Here is a 16,641-nt window from a genome sequence, read left to right on the forward strand (position 1 = left end):
ATGTGAACTGAGCATTAAGCACTCAGTTTTACTGCTACTTGCCATGCATCAGGAACAGATTTGGAACAGGACGCTCCTCCCCTTCTCTCAAGGAGCACACCCAGGTGCAAGAGGCTTTTTCACAGCTGTAGCATCTACTGTGCCAGATTCATGGAAGCATTAACATCCCTTGCTACGTTTTTTTTATATGCTTTACAAAGGAAAATAACACGGAGTAAAAAATTAAAAATACATTATCTGATAAAAGGAACTTAGGAAGAATAAGTTAACTGAAAACTGCTACACTGCACCGAGAACTTAATCGTTTCCATCAAACAATTAAGTGCTCATCAAGGCATTAGTCATTTGATTTGATCTAGTTTCCTCAGTGGGTTCAAGAGGAACCCTCAGGGCCCCAAAGAACAATGCTTGCAGAACTGCTTGCAAGACCAGAGCATTATTTCACATTTATTAAACCCAAATCATCACCAACCAGATGGATGACTCTCTGACAACACCCTGCAGAGCATGCAGGATCCACAGGGTTTCAAATGTTCCTGCTAATTATTCTTCTCACAGAACAGTGGGTATTGCACAAGGACCAAAGCTTAATGGTGAAATAAGAGCACTCTTGTATCATTGGTTTGAAGTGTGAATTACAAGTAGGAAAAGAGCTACTGGGGGATTAAGAGTTTTTGCAAGACCTAAAACCTTCAGGACAGTAGTCAAGGGTGTTTTTCCTTGAGGCCATAAGGCAGAGAAAAACTCCAAAGAGAAACAAATGCCAAGTGATAGAACACTTTAAAAACATTCAGAGGGTTTGAGATTATTTTTACGAAGACAGAAAGATTTCATCATCAAACACAAAAAGAACTGAAGAAGCTCGTGCCAAATAAAGTGACTGATTTTGTCCTTAAATCTTTAATAGAAGATGCTGAATATTTTATACAAGAAATATTTGCACTGGTAACAGAAGCTAATGTTAATATACATGAACAAATGCATGCATCAAAATTKGAACTTTCAAACCCTTATACTTAAGCAAGGCAGCATGACACAGGTATGAAGTCTTCAATGTAAAAAAACTTTAAACTTGTGTTATGAGTTTAAGAACCTAATAGCCTAAGAAAATAATAAAGCTGCTTCTAACTGAAAGGCCAAAGATATTCAGAGTTAAAATAAATAATATAACTCCAATGCAGGAAAAAAAAAAAAAAAAAAAAAAAAAAAAAAAAAAAAAAAAAAAAAAAAAAAAAGAAAAAGAAAAAAAAAAGAAAAGAGAGCTATCATAGTTTTGGTGCAGAGAATCTGTGCTTTTAAAAAAAAAAAACTTTTTGACTGTATACTTCACAACATCTTTAAGTCTATAGCATAACCTGTACTGATCCTTTTTTCCATTAAATGAAAGTGTAACCTGGTTGCTAACCAGGTTTAGCCCTGGTTGAGCTTTTCTGACTGATTTGGTTGGTGTAAGATGCCAAAAGGGAGGCATAAACATAAGCCTTCCACGTCCCTCCGATCAGCACTTCATCCAGCATGGCMAAAATACAAATTTCTATCACCACAGAGAAAAAAAAGAGCCCTCAAAACCCCTCTAATTTTAATCGCCCACACTCGGCCTAGCAGTTTCAGTTCGAAGAGGGTTCTCTTCCCTCTTTGCTGCAGTGTTTTCCCAGTCCCTTACATATATTTTCCTTTCTCTTAACAARGCCATGTGACAGAACAACCCATAGAACCACAGAATGCTTAAGGTTGGAAGGGACCTCAGAGGTCATCTAGTGACTCACGCAGGGTCACCCAGAGCACGGGGCACATGGCTGCACCCAAGCGGGTTTTAAAGATCTCCAAAGAAGGAGACTCCACAACCTCTCTGGGCAGCCTGTTCCAGGGCTCTGGTACCCTCACTGTTAAGAAATGTTTTCTTAAGCTCCTGGGGGACTTTTGGTGCCTCAGCTTGTGGCCATTTCCTCTAGTCCTGTCGCTGGCCACCGCTGCAAAGAGGCCCCCCCCCCCCCCCCGCCTCCCTCCCTTCTTTATACAGGCTGATCAGGTCCCCCCTCAGCCTCCTCTTCTCCAGGCTGAACAGGCCCAGCTCTCTCAGTCTTAAAGACTGAGCAAAGCGTGGCAGGGACTGAGACAGAGAGCTCAGCGTGTACAGAGACTGAGAGTCTAGCGTGTCTCTGCGTATCCACGCTCCCCTGCAGCAGCTCCGTCAGCTCGCAGAGCCAGGGCACCATTTTCCGGAAGCTTCTCCGTGCCGCGGACCCGCACAGCCCCCATGGCACCGCTTYCCTCGCCCGCACTGCCAGCCCTCCYGACCGTTAAAGCCGTTGGAACCGTTGGAACCGCACTAGGCGCTTGGTAAGGACTTGAATTTGAATCACGGCCCAACTTTCACCATCCCCCCCACCACGCTGCACAGCCCCGGCCTCACTCTGACTACCAGACGAGCCTCTGTAGAGGCAATAACCCTCAGTGCCCCACACGATCAAAGAGTTCCCTCCCCACGGGACTGACCTGCAGGTTCAGAAAAATGGATTATTTTCCTCAGGCCAAGCACGCAGGCAGAGGGTTTGGGCGCACGAATGCTCTCGAGCCCTGGCAACATCAAGCCCCCGCTGCAGGCTGTGGCAGCTGAAATACGTTAGATCTCCCCGTGCCAACTGCAAATTTAGCCTTTCTTTCAACATCAGAAAGAAAGATGTGGACCTGCTTCCAGGTTTGCAGCGCCTTGTGGAGGCAATTCAAGTGCAGGTAAGACTTGCAGCTTTCCCTTCAATGCCAGTGTAATCAATTTTATAAAATATGAACGGGGAGACACTGAAAATGATYCCACTGCCAATCGATCCATTTGCAGGATCATACATGAGGCATCTTGATAATCAAATTTGAACTGCTTGTGATCTATGCAAACTGCACAAACTTAAACAGAGGGACTTATTAGCAGGAAATGAACACTGCTGAGCAGATCAAGGTGAAGCTATTGCTGTTGTTAGGGAAAAACAAATTGCGGTCTGTACAGGGCTCAAGTATAACAATGACATTTATGTTAATATTAACCAAAGACTGAAAAATACCTTTTATTTATAAATGAAATCCTAGCCCTGATGTAGGGAACTTGTCTCTGTTTGACAATATGATTAGGCAAGCACGTTTCTGCCAGCTTGGAAAGAATTAGGGTGTATGGCCTTCCACACTGGATGCATTTGGAAGAGCAATAACTRTGTTCTAGAGGAGAAATAATGCTGCTCCTCCAGAAGAGCTATCTGTCGTGCTGTACAGGCTGTGCAATCTGTATAGGATACACAGGACTCTGCTCTGAAAACACACGGGTTTATTCATCACTATCTCAATTATCTCTGGAGCCTTGGATAAAGGTCTTGTTATTAAAATTCCATCGCTTGATCTTGACTGAAAGGCCAAGAACACAATTATACTATTTATTGCTACATCCTTCTGTCAAAGCCAARCAACAGTGATCATCACAAGCTGCTTGCTCTAAGTCAGATGCCAGTGCTGCTCTTGTATTAAATTTTACCTTCAATTCAAAACTGTAATTCCTTCTTCTGATCCTGCTGTTTGCCCCAAAAATATTACTTCTCTACATTCACTTTTCCCTGCCCTCTATTCACGTCTTTCTTTCATAGCTTTTATCTTCCTTTATCTGTGTAAACCCCTCTTCTCTATTTAAATCTAAAAAGTTTGAGAATAGAGATTTCATCCATTGGCAGTGCATTAGCAAAATGTCCTCTTCTCAAAATCTGCTGCTTCTCTGTAACAGTATTTCTCCTTTTTTGTTGATTTATCCTTTAAAGTATGCCACTTTAAAGTATGCCACTTTAACAAATGGAGTTGTTTTCTCTTGCTTTTTTAAGACATATATGCCACAGTCTGCTCACCTCAGTAAAGCAGACTGCCCAATTGTCCATTTTAAAGCTGTTTTTTGCATCAATATTGTGAAGTACACCATGCATGCAGTGCTGGAATGGTGCCCTACGTGGTTGTGCCTGCTCCTAGGCAGACCAGGACCTGCTGCTCAAGACATGCATCATTGCTGACCAGCAAAGAGACTTCTCTCATTAGATTTCAGAACTGGTGAGGAACTGGCTTTATCTATGGCCTCCATTTCCCAGATAATGTCATTAATTTCTTCATTAAAGTATTATCAAATTATTGAAAAGAGATCTCCATCTCCAGTGATAGGTGACAGCAGCTCTGCTTCCCATCTCAGTGGTACATTCACTTTAAAAGGGCTTTTAACTACCAATATTGTTTAGTGCTTTTATTATTACCATTATTCAGTTCAGCCAAGCTTTTTTCATTTCCTTCTCTTTTCTTCTTTGTACTCTGTTTACAGTTTTTAATGAAGTTTTAATCATCCCTGACATATTTATTCAGGTTATTTGTTTTACAAAGGGAAAGGACTTTAAACATAGTTGAGAAAATCAATGTTTTTTTTTTCAACATGGTCCTTCTTGTCTCTGTAGTCTCCTTAGATATAGGCAAGAAGATTTTTTCTTTCTTTCTTTTTTTTAAGATTAATTTAAATTAAAATCCAATACTTATAGCAGAGCTGAGAATTCTGCAATTCCCCTAAAGAATGGATTCCAAAGTTAACTTGGGCCTTCAGAGACTCACAGACAAATTTAAAAAGCTTTTCCAAATAAAAGTGGATGAAGTGACATGGCAAACGTTATGCTCACATCACTCATAGCAAATCAGCATTCCCTCAGTACCAAGGAATGTCTATTCTATTTTATTCTGTTCCAACATTGCTTACATATTTGTCCGCATTTGGATTTAAAGTAAAATGCCTGTTGTGTGCATGGTGGACAGATGGCCTGAAAAGTCTAACTGCAAAAGCAACAAATGTGAGTGGCTGGATTGCATGTGAAATAATGTACCTCTCAAAAATTCAAGTCTTAGGTAAAGATCTTAAAAAATCTTAGGTAAAGCTTATTGTATAGGAAGGAAATTTTATGTCTATGTGAAAACATTTAAACCCTGGAAATGTGGTGAACATTTAGACTTGAACTGCTGCTGCTTCAAGTGAAGTCTGTCGTTAGGAGGGATAACAGTAAAGAGCTGAAATCATACATTGCTTGGAGAACTGTCCACAGTATTTACTGAATCAGCTCTACCAYGGTCGGTTCTTGCTACCGTCCTTGTTCTCTTGATACACAGAGATGGACATAAAGCACAGGACAGAAAACAGAGGGGAAGAGTCCAGCAAATTCCWTCCACCAGGGTGGAGAGAACCCCAGAGCGCGGACTTGCTCCATCTAATTGGCATCCAAGGATTATATATTTCTCCTGTCATCTGGATTAAATTGTTGTAGTGCCTTACTGCAACACTCTGAAAGGTTTCTGTCCTGTACTTCTTGTGAAGTATACACATATATATATACACATATATATATATTTACACACACTAATGGCTTATATGTAAATTAACTAATGTTAGCTAATCAGGATGTTTCCTGATTAATTTTTATGAGTAATCAAAGTATTTGAAGAACATGAATAGAGTGAGACTTAATTTACTCCATTTTTTTTTACACGTGACTTGTAATAATTTTTCATCATCTTATAAGTTAGCTATTATTTTATAAATGAATGACTTCATTTCATTTGCTTTGAGTTTTAATTRTTCCTTATTGGAAATGTCAGCTTTCACAGTTCATTAGTGAGGGCAGTGATGGAAAGAAACCAAGGACAGAAGCACAGATAGGCAGAAATGAACTTAGCTTGCAAGAAATAAAGAGCTTTATTTAATGTTATGTCTACGTATTTGTGGACRAATACGTGTTGTGTCCACATATGTGTTAGAAGTCCCTCTTGAACACTGGTCTCTAAAAATGTGAGGGTTCAAAACTAGGATTTCCTGGTGATGTGCATGTTGGAACAGAATCCCACTGCATCAGACAATTAACAATAGACCAGGAACAGTAGATCAATACTGTTGAATGGTAAACACCTTTCAATAAACAAATTAAATGTATTTATTAATAATTTATTTATAAATTATATTAATTAAATTAAATAAATATTATCTATAATTATGCRATTATAATTTCATTATGTAAATTGTGGACAACAACTACTCCCCATTTTTTGGATGGTAGCAGTAACAAATCCATTAACGTAAGACATTTAATATTACTGTGCTGAATGAATTCTAGAATTACCCCTATATAAATTATATTTACTCAATGCACATGTGAGATAAATACTGAAAAAAAAAATCTTTTTTTTGCCAAATGCAATGTGACTAAAATAATTGTATTAACAGCTTTTGTCTGCAGTGAAAGCTTTAGAGTATTTTCCAAATTTTGCAGAGTCAAAGTCTTTTTTTAAAAGCTGTGAAACACTTGGAAAATGATTGACTTAAACATAATAACGTCATATTCATCCACTAATTGAAATACATTGAAAGTTTAAGTTCGATGGAAATTTGCTGCTCTCAACTACCAGTTAATATTAATAAAGTAGCTTGCAGGGCATAACCAAGACTCACAGTTAAAACTGATCTATGAATCCAACAACATAACACTGCAGTAATATGTTTTTACAGAATGTATCTTGCAATATACATCCTGTGTTTCGGATGCTTTCTCTATAAACTGCCTCTAAGCTCATTAATCTCAGTTAGCATTTATGATAGCACTTTCCCTGAAATGGTTTTGACTTTGTGTTATTGGTCTGACTTACACTGCTTGAATATGTTCAAATGAAAGGTTCCCCACAGCTTATCCAGAAAGAAAAACAAAGAGCAATTTCATTTCTTAAGTAAACAGTGTACAGAGAATTTCAGAAGAAAATGACAAAATTAGAAAATAAGCTTTTGAACATTTATGCATAGCCTCCAAAAACACAACAGCTGAAATAAAACAGGTCTTCAGCTTGGGAAATTTATTGCATAACAAAAAGAATCAAAACTAGCTTTATTTACTATGACAAGAAAGGATATGCAATGTTGCTTGTAGCAGAGACTATTCGGAGCTTAACTGAAACTGTTGAAAAATTTCCACTGATTTTCGTGTCTGTTGGTTCAGGGCCTACGAATAACAGCTCTGCATTTTCACCTGGTGAGTTAAGTACAGCCMAAGTAGCCGTCTTTCAACTATAATTTGAAAATAATGTGAAGTTTGGTCATTACTACAGAGCTTCTTAAATACTAGATCATTCGTTCCAACCAGGTCMAGGTAGGAAATCACAAGGAATAAAGCCTCTAGGATAGCTCCTAGGTGTTCTGTATCAAATATGTAGTATGTAGCAGCTAACACGATAGACTCTCAGCGCTCATCTCCATAACTTGAGTGAACTGTTGTACTTTTGACCAGATTATTGCCAGTTAAGGATTTCATGCCTATTTTCCATTTCATCRTTGAACAGAGCAAGAGGAACAATGTCAGCCAGACATTCCCAGGAGCAAAACAAGCTGCTAAAATGGGTCCCCTTCCCATGCAACACAACAAAACACTAACAGAAAAACTGGGTGCAGGCAGAAAAGGGYACGTGCAGCTTGCTTGTGGCCTTCCCAGCCACCCCAGTGGCTTCCACTCATACCTGCAGTAGCAGCAGCTTTGCTGTTGTTTGAAAAAAAATGTTCACCTAATATTCCTGTATTGTGGAAAMGTACTAAAAAAATATTTTCGGGCATCCAATGGCAGACAGAAASATTATGAGAGACGGATAAAGAAATAGGAGAGGTAAAAGTCATTTCAGGGAGTCTAAAATGTGTTTTCCGAAGATTGAGCGGGGAGGTTGCTAGCCTGCAGGTGTTCTGGAGCAATTCAGAAAAGGGAGAGAAAAGTCTTTTGGGTTTACTATTTAAATTGCAATTTGTGGCGTGCAGGAGGCCAGGTCTTTCCAGCTACTACATCAACTCTTTGACTTTCTAGATGCCAACCAGAAGGACAGTTTCTGTGTGGTGGCAAGGGAAAGACCATATAATTACGACCATGAGTTAAACTCCGCATCTACCACTGCAATAAAGTAACATCAAATTTAGATTCTGCGCACATGTATTTCACATGCATATACYGTTGTAACTGCCTGGAAGGAACAACCAGTTATTTTCTTTTTCTAAATCTTTTTTCCTTATCACCTGTAAAATGTTACAGTAAAAAAATAATAATCTCAGGGGTGAAACAAAGTCCCAGAACATTCTTGTCAAGGAGAAAAATAATTATTAGCCAGAGCTGATTAAACAGCAATATTTTCACAGACTGAAGAGATGGTTAAGAAATCATTGAGATGTTACCCTACTTGTCATGAATTGTTAATTTGCTCAGAAAAACAGTCTAAAGCAGTTGATGCCTCATCTCCCCRTTCTGTCCCCTCAGCCGTACTAATTGTTTATTAGCATACAAAAGAACCAATGACCTTTCAAATCCCATGCTTATTGTCCCTTGTAGGCAGAGGAAATGAGTCCTGGCACAGCAAACATTACTTGCCTCCTTTTTATTTCTAGGAAAGTAACCTTTTAAGCAATGAACTCTTTATCAATACTGTTTCACATTCTGTATTTAACAATCATGGAACCAAATAGAACAGTGTTATTTTGCTGCTCTATCTAGGATTCCAGATTTAACAAAAAGAATTTAAATCCCTGAAATAGTTCTATAAGTGCAGCTATTACATAACACTTAAGAMTATCTTTAAAAGTCTACTAAAAAGTTTTGAAAGTCAGTCTTTTGTGTCAAGCATTAGAACAATTAGAATACATTTATGTGTAAGCCTTTGGGAGGTTCTTAGCACTCAGATTTTTTTCCAAGGTATTTCATTACTCCTCCATTTAGCATTGCAACTGATTGAAGAGCTTTTCTCTTTATGACCAGACCACATGTACATTTGATGAGTGCTCTGAACTACAGCAGTCAAGCCATTGCTTGGGAAAACTGCCACATACTGTCTTCTTGGAAGTACAGTTTTATTCTCTTTATTTTTCTTTTTTTTTCCTGGAGATGTGATGTTGGGAATTCATTGCTGTTTTCCAGCAGGCTCTGCTTAAATCTACGTTGTTTCACACAAGTTTGATTAGATTCCACAAATCTACTTAGCATGGCTGATATAGTCTGAACCTGCCAGGCTAGGGTTTCAGCATTCATTTCTTTTCTCCATGATTTTTCTGGACTGGAATAGTAATGGTAGACTACAGGAGAAAAACCTAAGAGACTAATTTAACAAGGGATTAAACACTTGCTTAATTACATCTGCACTGAAGGCACTACTGATCCAGGTGCATAAACTGGGAGTTGTGACTTGAACATACGGAAGAACACTACTATTAAGCTCACTGCTGTGCTGACCTAAGTATGGACTACCCAACTTGCAGCCTCCTAAGCTGATGACACTTTTATAACTGAGACTTACATTCCTAAATCAGTAAGCACTGTGAACGATTTCTCTATACTCCTGATAAATTTTAATCAGCAAAGCCTTGGTAAATCTTTTACTTCCACTCATCCTGTGGGAGAGCAGTTTTAAATGAAATTCYTCCTCACTCCTTTGAAATCCAAGTATATGCATGTTCTGGAAGCAAACAACTATTTCTAAAAAACAAATGGATATTGCTTACACAGCTCCTTTTAATCCCCACACTGGTATACGTACAGCGAAACAAGAGCTTGGCTCTAAGGTTTAAAGGGTAATGAGTGAAATGCCTCAGACACTGGGTAGCATGAATGATAAAGCCCTGCCTGAGAAGTTACCTCCCTAAGAGCACAAGGCAATTTTCTAAAACACTTGCAGTTTGCTCCCTTGTGGGCATCTGAACTGAGCAGAGCTCTGGTTCGTGTTACCTTGACCTCTCAACCTGGTGTGTTCTTCTCCCCCTCCTCTGAGGTTTACGTCCTTAGGGCCTCCGTCAAAATATATTGCTGTGAAGCAACTATAAAAAACACAGCCAACGTACACACACGACAGCTAAGAGAACAACTGAACAGCCAATTCCTTCAGGGGCCAATTATTTGCCACAGAATTGAAGGACTGGGATTCATTTCTGACTTCAGACACTTTCTAGCCCATTCTTCTGCTGCACTTGAAATACGAAGAAATGAAGAAAAAACAGTTCACCTATAATGCAATGAATGATCCTTTCCTGAATTTGAGGGTATTTAATATTCATATTGAAAACATTGGATATTCCTGTAATCACAGTGATTATGCTGAATGCGACACATTTCTGAAAGTTAAATTACTAATCTGCATTGCTCAGAGCGGTTTAAAGTAACACTATCTTCTAAAAACTACCAACATTTTTTCCGACTACTAAATATCTGAGTGCTTGAATTTAAGATTGCTGTCAGAAGGTGATATAAAAAGAGTCTGATTGTAAGAGTGGGTAAACTGACACTTTCAAGACTATTTAAAACACCAATGGCTGGACTTGATCTTCAGAAAATTTATACTAAACTTATACTTCAAGAACCGGGTAGCTATTAAATTCCCCAACTGGAAACTCGGTTCCATTGAAATACTTCTTATAAACTTATAAAGCTTATTAAGCACCTTCAGGTGCATCAGCTACTTTGCTTTGTTTATATGTTGGATAAAAACTGATGTGACGTTCAAGACTAAGAAAAAAAATTACTTGAGTGGAAACTGTATCAAATCTTTGAAGAAATGAACTGAATTTACAAAGTGCTACTCATTTAGACAAGCAATATTGATTATGACATGCAGCTTTGCAAGATGGACAAGAAAAAAAAAATACCCTACTTACTTAGGGTATTAAGGTTATATACTATTCYTTATTTTCTCCTCTGCTTGGCATGACCTTGTGGGGAAAGAAAGAACTAGCATAATATGACTGAATAACATCAAGTATAGGGAACCTTAGTCACCACAATCTAGCAATTCATGCAGCAGAAGAATCAGAGACAAAAGCTAATAGCTGAGATACATTAGGGAAAAAGCTCCTTGAATCATAAACACGGGGAAAAAAAAGAAAAAGTAGCTGACATGCTAGGCAGCTAAAATAATACAAAAAAAATGAGCAAAGTCAGTAGGAAAACCACGGGCCTTTGCAATCCATGTCAAGAAAGGTAAATAYAGGTGTAAAGAAATGGTTGTTAAGTGAATTAGGAGGTGATGGGAAGAGTAGAAAGCTGTTCAGAAGATGGACAAAGTCAGAGAAGGTGTAGGGAAGGGAAGACATTCCCCTAACAGGCCAGGCAGGGATGAAGGGCCGTGTTGGTGTCTGGAATAACAGTTATTTGCTTTATCCCTCACACTGCTCATCCTYGATACCCCTCTACTCCATACAAAGTAGTATTTGACCTAGGGCAATCCACGTAGTCTCCCCAAGCTCCACTCCCCCAAATCCACGTTTTAATAAAAACAGGCAGAAAAGAGTGCCCTAAAACTAAGCAAAATATGTGACATTGCGATACTCAAATAAGAGGTGCTGCATATTTCCAATCTAAACAGCAGTCATTTCTTTGACTCAATTAAAATTCAAACTCACAGTTCTCTGTACATGCCAAAGTCAGCTAAGTTGCAAGGGAATCTATCATATGAATTAAAATGGTCAGAACTAATCAGCATTGATTTTTCATTTCTGTATTAAGTTCATTATTTTTGGGCATTAGAAGGCAGAAAGAATGTCACTCGTTTGTAACGAAGCAGCTTTAAAAAAGAAAAAGAATTCTAKAGCTATTGTCATTTTCCTTGCAAAGTAAGGAAATACCCAAGATTCTAAGATTTAATGTGGGAATTAGGATTTATTGGGAATTATGAACTATAAAAACAAGAACTAGACTGCTTGATGACCAAGCATGTCAACAAACAAATCATTTCATAATGCAAAAAATCTCTAAGGAAAAATTTACGTTTTTGTGGTTTGCATTGCCCTTTCACAAAATTATCYTGTATCACTTTGAGATTATTAATCACAGAATCACGCTTAGGACAAACACTTTGACCTTAGCAGTTCTTGTATAAATTAATGCACCTTGGCAGAAAAAAAGAAATAAAAAAAAGAGAGAAAACTCTTAAAAATTGGACTTTGGGGATTGAGTCTTGTGCTCAAAAAGCTTGTGTCTTGTTTGAGTACGTTCTGTAGAAGAAGGTACAGAAAGCAGCCTCAACTGGAAAAAACAAGTTAATGCTGCAGGTGACTTTTGGCTGAAATGCTGTTGTTCTGAGGACATGAGGGACAGTTTAATTTACAATGGAAATGACTGAAGAGAATATCAGTGGATTCATCTGTCACATCTATCAGACCACCAGCTGTATGCATTGCCCTAGGCTACGATGGCATTGTGGGTTTGATTTGTTGTTGTTGATTGCTTGCTTCATGTTAATTCATCCTACTGTACTAGATTGTTGCAGGGGTTCATCTGTTAGTATTAATATTAATAACCCAAAGTGCTTTCATCTAAAGAACTCAAGGCACTTTACAAACATTAATTAAGCTTCAAAACACCCCTACGGGTAAGTAAACTTTTTAGATCTCTTGAAAAGGTCAGAGATGACTTGGTTTAAAGCAACAGCTTTAGTTAAATCCAATGGACTAAGTAACAGGAGACATGATTTTAAGTGCTGATTTTGCCACAGATGCTCTTCTGGGAAGAGCGACATGGTAGCTCTTAGTCTCAGTCTTCCAACTGTAAATGATGGATTAAAGGACCTGGTGAAAGGACAAACTGGCAGATGTACTCAAATAAAGAAAATGCTGGACCTGCAGGTAAAAAGATTCATAGATATCTTCAAAGCAGTAGCTTAAAATTCTTTTTTAAACCTTGGAATAGAAGTGCTCCATTAATTCTACAGGAATTTATGGTTCCCAGTTTCAAGAGAATGTGATCCAAAGGCAATGGAAATGGAGGTCCTCAAAACCACAGTGGAGTCTTTGCSCAGCTACTCCAAGCATGACTGTCATTTCCAGTCACCTGGAGAACGCCCATTGCCTTCTGCAGTCCATTTTTTGACTTGGCTTATGAGAAATTATTCTGCTAAATGCAACTGCCTTTTCTTCATTTATCTGTGTCTTTCTAGTTTTCTTCTTGCTTTTTTTTAATGCAAACAACCTACCCGTTCTCATCATCAGTACTTCAGGGAAAGAGATTTTTCTTTTGATGGGAAAAGCTCAGATACCAGGATGATGGGCAGCAAGATAAAAACATAGATAGGTGCATGCTAAGTGCCGCAGAATCCATTATAGGAGGAAACACTGAATGACTACAAATACTGTTAATATTTCTTTATTCCAGGAAAAAGCCCTGATGTCTGCAGTGCAAGAAATCACATTGGCCTGTTGATTAAAAGAGGAATCTGGACATGTTGCGGCAGTGAACTATGATTTCTCAGGCTCACATTAACTGGGAAAAAGAATTTAAAAGTATCTTAGAGTGATTCAACAAGAACTTGCCCTTGAAATCAGGGCTTCACTGCTCTCACTGATACTTCAGTTGAGTTTGAATGCTGAACTCTGCTTCCTCACCCCTCTAATTTTCTATAGTATTCTTTCTTTTTCAGCAAACTCCAAGGGCAGGGCACTTGCTGCTGTCAAAAAAATTCAGCAGCTTGGTAATTTTGTTTTTAATTTAAGCAGGAAAACATCTCATAATATATGAAGATCATATGTCTACTTATCGCTCTTTAAGAGAGGAGTGAACCAGAACACACAGTTCATAATCCTGCAGTATTCAGTAAGGGCCCAAGGTGGGAATCTAATGTTGCCATTCTGTCTCAATGAGCATTTATCCTTTAACAAATYAAGCTTTTGTATTAGATTTTATACAAGATTTTGTATTAGATATTAGATATTGTGCAGTTAGTCAGACAAGARAAGTTGTAAAGTGCTCATTAGACAGTGACTTTTGTATGGGTAAGAGCTTTTTCCAGCATACAGCTACTGAAGAATAAAGAATTTTATCGCTCTACTGCAGACATGCTGGGAAATTGAGTCCTTTTCCTAACCTTGTGGCTCCTAGAAAGTGCGAATCAAAGTCCCATATTTATGGCATCAAGGCATTAGGTGCAATCTTTAAAGCTGTGTGAGTCCACAAACWCTTACCTGGCAGAATCTCTATAACTCACAACAAAAATATAAGCCCAGAGCAAATTTCATTTTCCTGGTAGTGTTTCTGTTCTGAGCGATTTCTGAGAGAACATAAACAAGAGCTGACTATAAAAAATTCTACCTGTTCAAAATAACTATGCGGGGACAACCAGGCTACTGCTCAGGCCCTAACTGATCAGGAATCAAAAAATATTCAGAAATAATGCATATGCTGAACAAATTTAAAATAAATAATAATAATAATAAATAATATAATAATAAATATAATAAATGATAATAAATAATAAAATAATAAATTTTATTTTTAAAAGAGCCTGTTTCTTTGTTGAGCGTTGGTCTAAGAAAGTGCTGGAAAACAATGGCCAAGTTTGCATGAGTACAGACACCCTCCACGTGCATCTTCCTCTCTCCTATGTGCAGAGAACAGTGAACTTAAAAGTTAATGAACATAAGTAAAGCACAGTGCCAAGGGCAACATTCAGAAGTGGAGTAGCTTTTGTTCACCGCATTTTAATCCTCCTTCAAGGATTAATTTCAWCAATGGAATTTAAATGCCAGAAACACCTTCAGATAGGATTTACCCACTTCTGAAACATTTGCAGCAAAACAAAAAGCCTGGATCTAATTCCTTTCATCCACACACCTTGAACTACTGTTTAAAAGAGGTCATCATTGCCTCTGCCTGTGAAAAGGGACCAGGAGCACCCTAGTGAGGAGCACCTACAAGCACCAAAGCTGGACAAGAGAGACCATCACCTCGGAGCCAAAGGACTCTCTAGGCATTATCCACTTACACAAAACTTGAGAAGCTGGAAGACCAACTCCCTACACAACATTAAGCCAAGTAAGTAAAAACCTTTCCCCTCATCTTGACACTAACCCATGTTAAAGCAGCAGTATGTGCTGTGGTGTTTTTTAAATAATGYTGTTTGCATTGGACTTTCAAAATGTCAAAAATATTGCCTCGCATGAAAATACACAAACTTTCAGATATAGAAAAATAAACATTTTAGAGCAAAGCAGAGAGGAGGTGAATACAGAAATGGTTTAAAWGCAAACAGGTGATCAGGCTCCTCTAACAGGTCACCTGTAACAGGGGTCTATCAGGGCCAGGAGGATGATGAGACCTTTGCATAGCTCTTCCAAAACTGAAGTGCTCCTTCTCCCATCCCTTTTGCAAATGCTTAGCCAAAACTCTGAAGTTCAGTYTTTATAAGTGCCAATTGCCACTTCTTGAAAGGGAAATAGGGTGCAATTGCAAAACTATCAAGACTCTGGTATCTCTGAGCCCTAATTATACCTTCCACCCACCTCTGTAATTTCAGGTTAAAGGTAGCACCTGCACATCGGAGAGGAAGCTGTGAATGTGAAAAGCTATTTCTGAAACCAGAATTAGCCACATCAGCAATTAAAAATAACAGAGTTTATGTCCAATTAGCTTCTGTGAAATTGTCTTGACAAAGAACCCTGAACTTCAGGCAGCCTCTTGGGTTGTCCTCACCACGATCATCCTCTACTTGTTTGAATTACAGGGCTCTTTCCATATGCCACGTCCTGTAAGGCTGAGGTTASAGTACTAACTAGGTCACCTGATTCTAATTTTATTAATAATTCAATGTTATATCTTAATATCATCTGTGTGATTTACATTCAGAATAAAGAGCTCTCGTGGTTTTGTCACTTTGTGCCATTTCTTGTTCTCTCACTGCTTACTCCTGTTACTGTATAAATGAAATAAAAAGCAAGCTCTATGCTAGTGGAGGTTTATTCACTGCAGTACATTATACGGTCCTTATTCTGAACTAGATTTAAAGACTGGAAAAAAAAAAAGGGTCTCCCATCTCTTCTCTCAAGAGTCTATTATGCACCTTAACAGATCTTTAAAGCACTTTCACATCTGATGATGGTCTGTTGAATTTCCAACAACAGATCTCTTCTTTTTTATAGTTAATTTGTAAGTCTTAGGGGAAATTCTAAGGAAATATCAACAAGACATTAATGGCAGCCTAGGATAGAGGCAAATAAGGTAATATCATATCTAATGAAGGATTTACTAAATACTCAGGTGGAGAGGTATGAAACAGCAAGTGCAAAGGAGAGCTTGTGTAGGAGAGTAATCTACATCAAAGGAAACAAGAACTCAGTGAAAATTATCACTGCTTTAAACTATAATGTTGTTAATATTGATTCATTTCCACAGAGATGAAAGAAAAAAATCTGAAAACCAAAGGTCTTCAATACCATATGTGGGGACTGCTGAGAAATAGTTAGATAACAACAGCAAAAAAAAAAAAAAAAAAAGTATAATTTTACTGTTTTATTTCTTCAAGTTGTTCTTCAGAAAGATATTTGCTTTAGGCTTTTTTAATTTTTGATCATTATTGTTTTAATAATAACATCATGATAGAAAGAGAGGCTCTGGGTATTAGCAACCTCAACATTTAGCTTTTTTTAGCAGATTCTTCTTCTCTTTCAGCCTACAGAAACGAAGATATGTTTCTCATACGGAGAGATGGAAGCATCTGAGCTGTGACCTATGGTAAGTCATAAATGGGCATTAATTCCTACACGCACTAAATGGAGCTGGATAAGGAAAAAAAGCGCTCAAAAAGCAGCTCCTTTTTTTTTTT

At 38.1% G+C, this 16,641-nt stretch overlaps 1 long non-coding RNA gene across 1 annotated transcript in view; it reads left to right on the forward strand.

Annotated features, from left to right (window-relative positions):
- The first annotated feature begins 2,277 nt into the window (after positions 1 to 2,277).
- The window catches only part of LOC112950994, a 15,401-nt gene continuing 1,037 nt past the window's right edge, over positions 2,278 to 16,641 (forward strand). Inside the window, exons 1-2 of the long non-coding RNA XR_003250120.1 lie at positions 2,278 to 2,340; positions 16,488 to 16,550. This is a non-coding gene — a long non-coding RNA (uncharacterized LOC112950994). The remainder of the gene's footprint in view (positions 2,341 to 16,487; positions 16,551 to 16,641) is intronic.

Source organism: Nothoprocta perdicaria, unplaced genomic scaffold (assembly GCF_003342845.1).
Source record: "Nothoprocta perdicaria isolate Ctin4 unplaced genomic scaffold, notPer1 scaffold_103, whole genome shotgun sequence".
NCBI classification, from domain to species: domain Eukaryota; kingdom Metazoa; phylum Chordata; class Aves; order Tinamiformes; family Tinamidae; genus Nothoprocta; species Nothoprocta perdicaria.